We start from the raw sequence: 13,724 nt of genomic DNA, 5'->3' as shown, positions 1-13,724 counted from the left end.
TTTAGGAAGGGTGATAACTCAGTTTCTACACGATGAGGACAACTGGTTATCTAGAGGTGACATGACTCCTATGTGATGAGAAGGTCTGGTCGGGGGATGACACAGTTCCTACGCGATGAGGACGGTATGTCATCTTTAGGGATAATGATAACTCGATTCCTACGTGATGAAGATGGCTGCTTATCTATTATTGACACGACTCATTCGTGATGAAGAGGTCTGGTCAGAGGATGACACGGTTCCTACATGATGAGGATGACTGGCCATCTTTAGAGATTATGGTTTCAAGGGAAACTGACTCAAAGGAAGGTGTTGTTTCAACAGACTTAAAGATTTTGTGTTTCTAAAGAAACTGCCTCAAGGGAGACAAAATTTGTTTAAGTGAAAACGATCTCAAAGATGATGGTGTTTCAAAAGAAACGACTCAAAGATTTTTGTTTCAAAAGAAACGACTCAAAGATTTTTGTTTCAAAAAGAAATAACTCAAAGATGACGTTTAAAGGAAACTGTCTCAAACAAAACAAAATTTGTTTTTAAGGGAAACATTCTCAAAGATCGGTGTTTCATGGGAAAAATTATCAAGTGAGACAAAATTTGTTTCAAGGGAAAATATCTCAAAGATGGTAAATTTTGTTTCCCAAAGAAACAGACTTAAAGATTTTTCTTAAAAGAAACTGTCTTAAGAGAGACAAAATTTTGTTTCTAAAGAAACAAACTCAAAGATGGGTTACGTCTTAAGTGAGACGAAATTTGTTTCAAAGGAAACAATCTCAAATGTTGGTTTTTCATTAGAAACTGTCTCAAGAGTGACAAAATTTATTTTTAAAAAACCGACTCAAAGATAATTTGTTGTTTCATGAGAAAAGGTCTCATGGAAAATAAGATTTGTTTTAAGAGAAACGATCTCAAAAATGGTTATTTCATAAGAAACAATCTCTAGGAAAATAAAATTTGTTTCAAGAGAAACAAACTCAAAGATATTATCTCAAGAGAAACAAAAATTTGTTTCTAAAGAAACAGACTCAAAGATTTGTTTCAAGAGAAAATGTCTCAAGAGAGACAAAATTCGTTTTAAGAGAAAAAAGATTCAAAGATTGTCGATTTTGTTTCTAAGGAAACAATCTCAAAAGTGTTTGTTTTGTTTCAAGGGAAACAATTTCAGGATTTGCGTTTAAAGGGGAAACTGTCTCACTTGAGATGAATTTATTTTGAAAATCTCAAGTGAAATTAATTTTGTTTCAAGTACAACAAATTTAAATTTGTATTTCAGAGAAAAAAATGTCTCAAGTGAGACGAAATTTACTTTGAGATAAATTGTCTCAAAATAGACAAAATTTGATTTTAGAGAAATTGTCTCAAGCGAGACAAAATTTATTTTTGAGAAAACGATTTCAAGTGAGATCAACTTTGTTTAATGTGAAACAAATTTGAAATTTGTATCTCAAAGGGAAAAGGTCTCAAGCGAGACGGAATTTGTTTTGAAAGAAACAACAATCTAAGGTGAGATTAATTTTGTTTCAAGTGAAACAAATTCAAAATTTGTATCTCAAAGAAAAAAATGTTTAAAGCGAGACGAAATTTATTTTGAGAGAAATTGTCTCAAGCGAGACAAAAATTTGTTTTAAAATTCTCAAAATTTATGAAAAAAATGACTCAAGCGAGACATAATTTTGTTTCAAGAAAAACACCCTCAAAGGTGATAGAAAGTCTGCTTGTTCCTGCATGTTGAGGAAATGTCTTGATTGTTGACTTCAGGAAGTCAAATCCTTGCTTCTTCAAGTTAGAGACATCTGGTCATTTCCGAGCTTTGATTTCCTGAAAGATCAAAATGATGTATTTATGGATGTCTAATCTTTGATGTTATGATGGATGTCAAGATGAAATTTATTTGATGTTTTATTGAATTTGTGCTCAAGAGAGGAAAAAATGTCTTTAATACACATGATGATAAATGTTTAATGCAAATTTTATGTATCATGTATGTATGTATATGAGCGTATGTATGTATGTATGTATATATATTTGTATGTTTTCTCGATCTGGAATGAGAATAGTTGCGAGAGCAATCTTCACTCTATCATTGATTCAGTTTGTCTGCCTTTTCATTAGGGTGTACTCTTGCAAACCTCGACCTGAGACAATTTTTTCCTTGCCCCAACAAATTTTGTCCAAAAAATTGGCTTCCCTTGCCCCAGCTTCGATCTTGAGTTTCGAAGAGATATTCGTTGAATTCCACGATATACTTCCAGAGAACTTATCTTGTTTGAAAATGTTTTTCTTCCTTTAGATTTTCAAAATTTTGAAAAATATCAAAAAAGTTTTGAAAAAATATTTCCCCTTCTAAGTTTCACAATTGAAACAAATCATAAAATAGGAGTTCGTTGAATATCAAAAGAATCCGCTGCTCTCTTAATCTTTGATGGTTACAAATCTTTGACAAATATCAAGATCAAAAGGTTGTTTTAGAGGTTAGTAACCTAAATTCTAGGGTTTGTTTCCTCCATTTGGTCATCGTGAAGATCGTGATATGTCCTTTTTTTTGTGGTTTATCATTTTGATCAGAAGCAAACAAAATGACACAACTAGCATAGTCAATTGCTAGACTCTTTAGAACACTTCTATTTCAGTTCTCTGAAATCTTCCATTTGTTCAAGCTTCGTAGGTTCACCTAGTCAATGTAGTGCAGAAATATCAGTCTAAAAATGAGATTTATGAGTGCTCGTATGAAGTTAGCTATAACAGGTGTTCCTCAACTCCCTTAGTCCATATTTACTGAAACTGTTTATTTAATTTTTTGATTTTAGTTTGCCAATGTTTGACTAGCTGAATTCAGCTTTATTGTACATATATTTTATAATTTCCTTTATCAAGCTAGTTGAAGGATTCATATCGTCACAAAGTCTTCGACTTGACAACCACAGTGGAGCATACACCAGATTGCCAATTACCCGATCAATGTCATGGTTTGAATGTACTCTATTCATAAAGCCAGGGCTTTCGAGTTTTCTCTATAACCAATTGCTTTAGTGGAATAGCTCAGCTTTATTGTATACATATATATGTATATAATATTTTGGGTATACGGATTCCATTTCTTAAGTTCGTTGAGGAGAACCTATTATAGTCCATGTGTTTATTAAAGGTCAAAAAATCTCATCGTTAGAGTTCAATTTCCAAGAAACTAACCTAAACTAGATTCATCTGCTTGACCATTTCATCTGAGAAGATCATGATCATCATTGAACGTCATCAATAGAAGTAGAAACCAATAAGTTTTACAATCTCATATGCGAGGTTGCCCTATTTTGTTCGCTCCTAACACATTCCTGAATGTCAAGATGTTGACTGTACATGAGAGGAGAGAGTTAACTTGGTTCTTTTAAGGGAAGGGTATGTATTCTGGTGTAAATTTGGATTAGGATCAAGGGGTCCTTGTTTTGTTAGGGTTCAATCATGTCATTTCTAAAAAAAATACAACCTCAATTTTTAATTTTTTTTAATTAATATGATATTCAAAGAATTCAAAATTAGAATTTGCTCATTGCCCATTTCCTAAGAAGGAAGCATTTTATTGAAAATATTCAAAAGTCAAGTGATTTACAAACATTTAAACATGAAAAGTACAAAAGAAAAACAAATTCAAACAAGATGTCATGCATGAAAATGCAATAAAATCTCCTGATGGATGCCCTGGCCTACTCCCGATCAGAATGCCCTACCACACATTGAATGTCAATTCCCCAAAATCAATCAAATCTTGGACCTTGCGCTTCAATTTCCTACAATTCTCAGTGGTATGCCCCAAACTCCCAATATGATAGTTGCATATGGCGTTAATATCATGGCCTTCAGGATATGGGGCCTCTCTTGGTTTGGATTAAATTGGAGTCACAAGGATCTTTTCAACTAGCGTTGGAAGCAATTCCTCACATGTCATTGGAATGAGATTGATGTGATAGAATGTCTTATGAGGTTTGGTTCCCAGATTAGCTAGATAAGATCCCGCTATATTGATCTCAGCTCCTTCCTCACTGTCAGTACTGCTAGTGCTTATGATCTGGCCATTCTTGATAGCTCTTTCGATCATTTCTCCACACATGACAATGTCAGAGAAACTCTTGGTGGTATCTCCAACCATGTAGTTGATATATGGAGACTTCAATGTATCAATGGATAGAGTGATGAACTATCTTTCAGTCATTGGTGGATGTACTTGAGATGCGACATCCATCCATCGTTGAGCATATTGTTGGAAGTTCTTACCATTCCTTATCTCCATATTCTACAGCGTTATTCGATCAGGGGTCATATCGATCATGTGCTTGTATTGACTCAGAAAGGCACTAGCCAAATCCGCTCTCAGTTGATTATACCACCTAGAAGTAGGTCTAACCAAACTATCTTGGAAGCAATGAATCAACATCTGATCGTTGTTGGTGTATTCAGTCATCATTCGAATAAACATCATGAGATGGGCATTAGGGCAACTGGTTCCATTGTACTTCTCAAAATCGGGCATCTTAAATTTAAGCGGGAGCACCAAGTCGGGAACTAAGACTAGTTCTGTTGCATCAATTTCATTGTGAGAGCTATGTCATCCCGTTTCTTTGAATGTTTCTCTACACCACTTTTTCAAGTTCCCAGGGATCTCATTGTTGGCTCTTTTCATCTTAACAGAAGTGGACATGTTGTGATTAGTAACATGATCCCGATAACCTAGCACAGTTGCACGAGTTTTAGTAGCGGAGGAGCATACTTGTTGACTTGGAAGCTTGTGGGACAAAATGAGTAGTTGTGGATTAGCGTGTGCCATCACACATTCAGAGGCTTCTTTGATCGAGGAAATCTTCTCTTTGCCTCTTTCTTGGTTGAGCCCAGTCAATTGTACTACCATTTGGTCAACTATGTCTTTTTGGTTTAGCAAGATACGATCCATGGTGGCTTTTTGCTCCATTTTGGTGTCCTACTCTGCTTGCATCTTTTGCAAATTCTCTTAAAATTCTTTCTTCAGTTGCTCAAATTTTGCATCTATTCTCAGTACTGTGTGAATACAGTTGCACAGTTAGAAGCACTTCTTCAAAGTCCCCACAAGATATGATTAATGCATGTAAAATACTTAAATGGATGCCATGTAGATGCAATAATGCAAATGAAAAAATGTTGATCCCAACGATGAATATTTTAGAACAATTTTTCACCTGAGATAAAATCTTTCACATTACAAGACATTTGACTTTATAGACATGCCTTTGCTTAGATGTTGAGTCTGAAGTGGATCAATTCTTCGTCTCAAATTTTCATCCTCGAAAATGATGCCCCTCAAACATTATGTGACCTAACTCGGTTGATGCCCTTGCGGTGCTGAAGTCATTACGTCGCTCCTTGATGGTTGGCAATGAAATGCTGAAGTCATCACCTGAGAAAATCTACTGCTGGATTACTCCTCGGCTCAGTGGATCATCGTCTTGAATGTTGCACGATCTTCAGGCAAATCTTGTTATTGTATTCTGAACTTCATTTAAACCTATGCGACAGCTTGATTGAAAACTTTTATATCTTCTTGTGAAGATTTTCTCATGAATATCCCCTTGCGGATCAACGCTTTCACATTATGTCATGCCAATGCAATGCAATGCAAAGAATGATGAAAATAATACAAGCAAATGAGAAAAAATGAGTTAGTAACACAAACACAAAGAGAAAAATGAGTTAGTACAAATAAGATAATCGATAGAGTTAAAAGATGATATCTACAGATAAATATAACACCTACTCCATCATGATATCTACCCGAACATGCTTTATTAAATAACATTCTTGCCCGGACATGTTATCTACCCACAATGATCTATTTTCAAGAAATTGGTTCTAACCGCATGATATCTAGTTCACATGCTTTTATTCGAAAAGAAAACAAATTCTACGAACTTAAAGCAAAAGATAAGGGTTTAGAAACGCTCATCCTTTATGTACACTTAGTTTGGGTACCTACTGACGGACAGAGGTTCAGTATAACTATACCTAGGGTGGCCGTTCTACGGTTCACTATATGCATAGTTTCGGCTCTAACAGGAAAATGGTACTCGAATTATCCTTGATATTGGTGCCCCCTTGGGCTGCCAAACCCTCGATCCTCACCCGTTACAGGTTTCGAATGGAACATGTTCAATTCGAGGGGATTCATTGCCTTATACTCATACGAGGAATAAATCCCTACGAAGGTATAAGGTATGTATCCCATGGGTTATTTGCTAAAACTCATACGAAGAATAAATTCTTACGAGAGCAAAGCATTCACCCCGACTAATTTGGATCAAAGCTCGTGTCAAGAGCTTATATTATGCTAATACGAGTGATGTGTGTGAGGAGGAACGTACCTACCTTTGACTCAAAAACGAAAAAGAGGTAAAACTCGACAAAAACTTGGATCAATCTGAAAGCAAAAATTCAAATGTTAGTATGACAATTAAAAATGAAGCAATTAAAAGCTTCAATAAACGGATAATAAGTTAACTAAAGACTCGAACTCATAATTTCTACCAAAATGACAATGTGTAAGTGACCTACAGCTTGACTCTCTAAAAAAATGTCTCCCTCGGAGTCGCCAAGCTGTCATAACCATTTTTTGAAAAAATAATTAAATATTATTTTTAAAACGCTTATGACTTTTATTTTGGAAAATTGGGTGATTTTGGATTAATTTGGATTAAATTGAAGGGAGTCGCCATCGACATTTAGGTTAGGTAGGTCGAATACCTGAAAACGTCTTTTAAAACAATTTTAAGGAAAAATCGTTTTTAAGACAAAAAATGGTCTGTGTATGCCAAAAATCTAAATTAATGGGTCTGGGAGCCGGTTACGCGTGGGGAAGGATTAGAACCCCCACAACGCCCAAAATTGGTACTGAAATCGCTTACACATTGTCATAAATGGCGGAAAGTATGAATCGAATATAAAATTAAATTATGAACTATTTATTAAAATTTAATTAATTTGTTCCAAATTGATAAATTAGAGAAAATTCTTTAACTTGAAAAGAAATCTCGAAATTAGCAATCCTCCATTGAGAAAGCTAACTCGTCTATTTCTTATATGCACAAGAATATTCCCTCCTCATTGATTTAAAAAAATGTGAATAAAATATAAATTGACTACCGACCTTTGCATAAATTAAATTTCTATATAAAAATACATTGAATCATAAAATATTTAATTAGTAAAATAAATTAAATTTATTACAAGTCCCATTTTGTTCGAACGTCGTATTGGATTGTACCACTTCAACCAAATGATATTTTCCACGCCCGTTCTTTAAATATGGGTCTTGAAAATGTTTGAATTAATTAATAAAGTATTTAATCGGATATGAGATATGCATAAAATGTTAACACAAGATCAATTAATATGAAATTAATATACAAGGATAATTAATATTCAAATATACAAGAATTATGGAATATCATGCAAATATAATTACATGTAATATAAAAATAAACATAAAAATGAATAAGCAAAATATCACTGAAATGATTCAAAATAATAAAAAAATAAAAATAAAGTAACTTAATAAGATACTTAAATAAAAAGGACAAAGTAAAAGTGTTAAAAATCATGATCAAAATGAACTCACATAAAAAATTAGAATCCAGAATATAAACTAAGTATTTATTCCTTAAAATAAAGCTTAAGGACTAAAATCCAAGTCTAACAAATTCACGAACCTAATCATAAACATTAATAGATTTACTAACACTACCAAGGACCTAAATGAACTAAATCAATAATCAATAGGAAAAAGAGAACATTAAACCAAACATATATTACATAATAGATAAGGACCTAAAACCAACACTAAAACACTAAAGATGATGACTAAAATGAACTTAATTATAAATCAGAGCTCAAAACAGAGTATTTACCCCCAAAACACAATAGTTAACAAATAGTGATCAAAATGAAAGGCAAACAAATATTAACTCCAAAATAGAATAAACAGAAATCATTAATTGATGACCAAAATGAAAACTACATAAAATTAACAGCTACATATATAAACATTTAAAAAGATATAATACAGGACTAAAATGAAACATAAAAAAATAACGTGCTCGAAATGAAAAAAAAACAAAAAAAAAAACTTGATTAAGTGACCTGATTACATCTATTATAAAGATAAAGGGATTTAAACTGTAATTTACCCCGAAAATGAAAAAAATGCGAGAGATTACAGAATTACGGGGACCTATTCTGCTATTAACCCCAAATATGAAAACACACAGACCCCATCCCCTTAAACGGCGTCATTTCATTGTGTATTTATATCACCTTAAGGGTTTTAACACACTTATTTCTCATTTCTCAACTCCCTCACCGCCTCTCTTTTTCCCCTCTCCCTTTCTCTTCCCACGAGAGAAAAGAAAAACCCTTCTGTTGCCATCGATGGGAGTCAAACCGTGACTCCGGCCACCACATCTCGGTGGCCATAGGAAGGACTACGCCCAAACTCCCATATCATTTATCTTACCCTTCGAACGAACCCTAAAACAAAACTAAACCCCTCCCTCTCAAAACCTAAAATGAAACTCAACCTCTAAGGTAAAACATTTACCTTCAACGATTGAGTATTGTGGCTCCGGTGAGGCAGCGATGGTAGCCAATGAACCAAAGGTGAGATATTCCTTCTTATTTTCATTTTTTTCTTTTCGTTTCCCTCTGTTTTTTTGTCGTTTTCTTTTTTTGAATCTCTCCTTTTTTCAAAACCCCGAATGTCCTTTATCTTTATTTGATATCCCCTAGCTTGGTGAATGATGGTTGTTGATAGAGTTGTTTTCTGCCCGAGGAAATAGGGCTTGAGTGCCCTAGATTTGTAGACCCGATTTTCCTCGGGATCTCTTGTCCTTGTTTTGATTTTTTATTAATTTTTTCCTCTGTTTTTCTGTTGATGGACTGATGGATGGCCTCTCAATCACTGTAGGGCTGCTTGAGAGACGTTCGGCGGCGACGATATTCGGCTTGAACGGCTGCTGGTGTGATGGATGACTGGGCAGCTGAACGGTCAGGCAGCGCGACTGGATGTTGATACCATAAGGTTAGGGTTTAGTTGGGCCGGTTCGGGTTGTGCACTGGATCTCGGGTCTGGGTTAGATGATGGGTCATTGGATCCTCAGGTTGGGTCTACTGCTGGTGGGTTGTTGGATCTTCTGTTGAGTGGGTTTCTGGGTTGCTAGGTACTGTGCCTCGGGTTCGGGCTTGAACTTGGCCTACACAAAATATAAACAAAATAATAAATAATAATAATAATAATATAATAATAATAATAATAATAAAATTAAATAGAAAAGATCCGGACAAAAAACGGGTGTCTACAATTGTGTTTCTCATACTTCTATCTATTTGATCGTGGACTCTGTCCGAAAATTTAATTGTTGGGAACGCCCCAGTATCATCGATGATGCAGTCTTCCTCCAAAACTACTTCTTCCGATTCAAAACCATGTCCAAAGCTTTCCCTTAAATCTGGTAGCGGATTCCTTGCTGCCTTGGATGCATAAGACGGTTTTCCATTAATCTTTGGAGGGTCTTGATCTCCTGTTCTTGCATCTTGTTTGTCTTCTTCCCTAATCTCATCGGCCATGTTTGGTACGTCTATTTGCATGGGATTGTCATATTTGATAATCGCTTCTTTTCTTTCTTTCTTTCACCTGTTGGTCTTCAATCAAGATTGGAAATCCTGGCCTCTCTAGTATTTGGGGTAGCCCTATGGTAGGGGATTGCTCTAGTGTCTAGTGGTCGACCCCCTAGACTGCTGTGAGGATTAATTTTTCCGATGAAACCTTCGCTAGGGTTTTCTCTCATACTGCGGTGCCTCTTTAAACTGTTTATATCAGTGACTGTGGTGAGCACCAAGTTGCCAAGCTTTCATATTGTCACCAAGGACGGAGCCAAATCTAAATATTGACATAAACCGAAATATTAGATTATTTAAGAAAAATATAAAGACTTATTAGGTAGTTAAACTTAAAATTTAGCATGAATCAAGCGACTTTCGTGATTAAATGATTGTTATTATCCTTGAGATCTCAAGTTCGAGCATTGTGCATGTAAGGGTATGAGTGTTCATTGTCAAATAATTGAGTCTTTATACATATATTACCTTGTATTCACCTTATATTTATATATAAAAAAATCTCAAAATTCACAAGATAACACCTAATTTGTCTCATATTTAAACTTACAATGACCTAAATTGTTAGACAAAAAAATTTGAGAACACGAGTTGTCTTTCTTTAGTTCGGTCCTTACTTGATTAAATATTTAATCAATTCTTATATTTTTAATTTAAATATTTATTTTTACATAAACTAAAATACTATTAGACCAAAATTATATCAAATATAAATTTTAACAGAGTCGGAGCCCCTTTGGCCCCTCACTAAGCTCCGCCCCTTATTGTCACCGCCTTCCCTTTTAAGATTTAAACATAAAATCGAACCAATTATTCAATACTTAATTTTTTAACATTTATTTTTTTAAAATTTATCAACTAATACCTATATTAGACATAATATTCATGTTTTATATTATAAGGAAACCTATCAAATTATGTTTGAATTTGAAGTTCTAGATGGACCATCGAATTCCAGCCCTGATAAGTACTATTTTGTTAAAATTTTATAGTTTCTTACCAATTTATCGTAATTTGTTTTTATTTTTAAACTATTTCCATTTTATTTTATAATAAAATTATTTCTATATTCTATAATAAAATTATTCCAAAATTTTGCTTGTGTTTAATTTTTATAATTGTAACAATATTAACATTTAAAGTAAAATGTTATTATTTATCTGTTTAAAATTGTCACAATATTAATATTAACAATTACATAAGTAGAAAATGCAATTTCAACGAAGAAGATGAAAATGCAATTTAAAAACAAAGATAACTTGAAAAACCTGGACTACCGTACTCCAACGCAGATTTGCAAGCAAGCATTTTTCTTATTCAATGCAACAAACACAGAATTATTTATTCAGAAACCCTAAAGGAAAGCAAATGCTGGGAAAGTGGGAGCAGTTGTTCCTTTTTAGTGGCTAATTGGGTTGAAGAAATGTAAACCCTGACCCACTTAGTTTCTCTTCCATGATATCGTCGAGCTTCTTTCCCATCTCAGGCGTCAGATGGTTTTTCCAGTAGCTGATCTTCCCTTTTCGGAAGTAGACATCGTTGTTGATTGACCTTTCACCATCTCCATATTTCACAGTCTTGTTGATCTCCAAGCTGCTCAGATTTTGCAGGCTGCATAAGCTGATAACTTTTTCCACCGACCCTTGCTTTTCTTCCTCGGAGGAGAAAGGGTGGCCCAAGAACTCGGCCAGCTTTTTCACTTCAGAAATGGTGTCAGTCTGGAGGTTTTCGTACCTCATGAAAAAAAAATTCTCTGGGTTTTCTCGGCTAGCTTTCCAGTACCCCAACACATGGTCTCAGTAAGGGCCGAAATTTGATCTTCCTTTGCACTTTGCATTACAACTCCAAAGCAACATCAATGGGGAGATCTGGGTTGTTGTTGGCTTTTATACCCATTGCAGAGTGCCACAATGAGACAAATGCATCCTTGGGGTCCCTGCAAATGTACACCATTTTGCAACCTGAATCGAGTATGCTCTTCGGCAAGGCGGTGTAAGTGAGGTGAGTGGCCACAAGTGGGAGCCTTTTTTCATCAGACTGAACACTGGGGTTCTTGATGAAATATTTTTCTAAGAACATGATGCACTCATGGGGAACCTTGTTGAAGAAAAGGCTGTTCATAGACTCATCTCCCACACTGTTTCTAGTGAAGATTGCGACACTGAAGGCCTTGAGCCAAGTGGTTCCGGTCTTGGGAGCGCTGCATAAGAGGACGTCACTCGGTGTTGCCTTGAAATGGCGTTGAGCAAAGATGGATCCTTCGAGGTGGAGAGGGAAGCGCCAGAAACCTTGGTAGAAACAAAGCTGCTGGAACACTTTCCAGCCCTTCTCTGTAGGAAGGGTGGAGATGATCTCTTTGATTGTTGGTGGTGTTTTTGAAGTGCTGTTTTCTGCCTTGCAGGTTTCACTGGCAGCGCTTCCGTCAACGGTGGTGAGGTTAAGCGCCATGTAAGACTGAGCTAAAGAAGGATACAAAGGAAAATAACACATACACACACAAAGAATACAGTAGCAAAGCACAAATGTTGCTGAGGGCAAATTCTCAGTGGATATATATAGATATATATAAATCAACTATCAGTCACCAGAACTTTGCAGTTCGGTGGTGTTCAAACTTATTAACTCTAAAAATCATAATAATTCTTTTAATCATTAATAGAGATACAAGTATATGCATTTGAAGTATATAAATCTCATAGTATATTAAGATTATACTAGTAATAACCTCCGCTTATGCCGGAGTTTATAAAATATTTTACATTCTCTAATCAATATTTCCCTATAAATAAATCTATCTACAAATACATTTAAAAATACAAAAGTTATAATATAAAAATTTACAGTATTGAATTGTTCAATAATCATATATTATTACAATATAAGAAACACACATCAAAACATGTAGAGAGAGAGAGAGGAAAAGAAAGGACACAAGGTGGATACATAGGCAAGCAACATGCATGCATCTTGTTTCTTTAAACTGATTATAGATTATTGATATGAGTTAATTGCATCACACATCTTTAAACTATAATTTTTATTTTTAAATCGATCCTTAAATTTTTAAATATTTTAATTTCATTTTTAAATTATGACTATTATCCTAAATTAATCTTTAAACTTTTGAACATTTCAGTTTCATCGCTAAACTATGGCCTTCATTCTAAATTAATCCCTAAACTTTTTTATCATTTCAATTTCATCCCAAACTATACACATATACTAAACAATTCCCTTGCTAATAAAATTTTTAGGCCAAGTTATATTAATATATGTTTGAAAAAAAATAATATTTTAGTAAAATTATAGTTGAAACAAAATACATATTTGGATGAATTTGGGGGGTGAATTAGAATGTTCATAGTTTAGGGATGAAATTAGTATATTCAAACGTTTAAGGATTAATTTAAAATAAAGATCATAATTTGAGGACATATGGTGCAATTAACTATTTTTTTAATAGTTTGATGTGACTACAAGATAATATATGTTCACAATACTTCTTAATCATTGACAATACACACATATCCTATAGACGTAACTGTTTGAACCTATAACTTAATGACGGATGTACGTGATTCTATAAAGGAGCAATAGCACACTCTTTAGTTTGAGAGAATTGTTAAATTTAATTTAATTTGTTAATAGAAATAGAAAAATAAGAGGTCAGACCAACTCTCGTGGTTTACTAATTTCGATAACAAATACGACCCAATTTTTTTTCCCTTTGAGTAGTATTGCTTTGGGGTTTTGTTACTACTTTTGTTTCGATGTACTCTCAGCTCTGGTTTCTTCATTATTCTTTTATTTCTTTGAACTGTTTAAAACTTTAATGCATCAATGGAGGCGGCATTGTTCTTTTTATTTTTGCTCTTTAAAAAGAAACATAGACATAATCTTTCCGGGTTTACTTGCTGCTGGCATTCATATTTCGTCGGCATGGTTATTCTCAAGTTCTCGAGTTTCTTTTCTGTTTCTCGATCGGTTGCCTTTTTCTTTGCTCTATCTTGGGTGGAAGGTGACCGACGAACGAATTATTA

The 13,724-nt window shown here is 34.3% G+C and overlaps 1 pseudogene; it reads right to left on the bottom strand.

Annotated features, from left to right (window-relative positions):
• Positions 1-11,090: 11,090 nt before the first annotated feature.
• Positions 11,091-12,132, bottom strand: LOC120192689 (annotated as a pseudogene).
• Positions 12,133-13,724: the final 1,592 nt, after the last annotated feature.

This window comes from Hibiscus syriacus, unplaced genomic scaffold (assembly GCF_006381635.1).
Source record: "Hibiscus syriacus cultivar Baekdansim isolate YM2019G1 unplaced genomic scaffold, ASM638163v2 tig00116976_pilon, whole genome shotgun sequence".
Classification (NCBI taxonomy): Eukaryota; Viridiplantae; Streptophyta; class Magnoliopsida; order Malvales; family Malvaceae; genus Hibiscus; species Hibiscus syriacus.
This window is presented reverse-complemented; position numbering and strand designations above follow the sequence as displayed.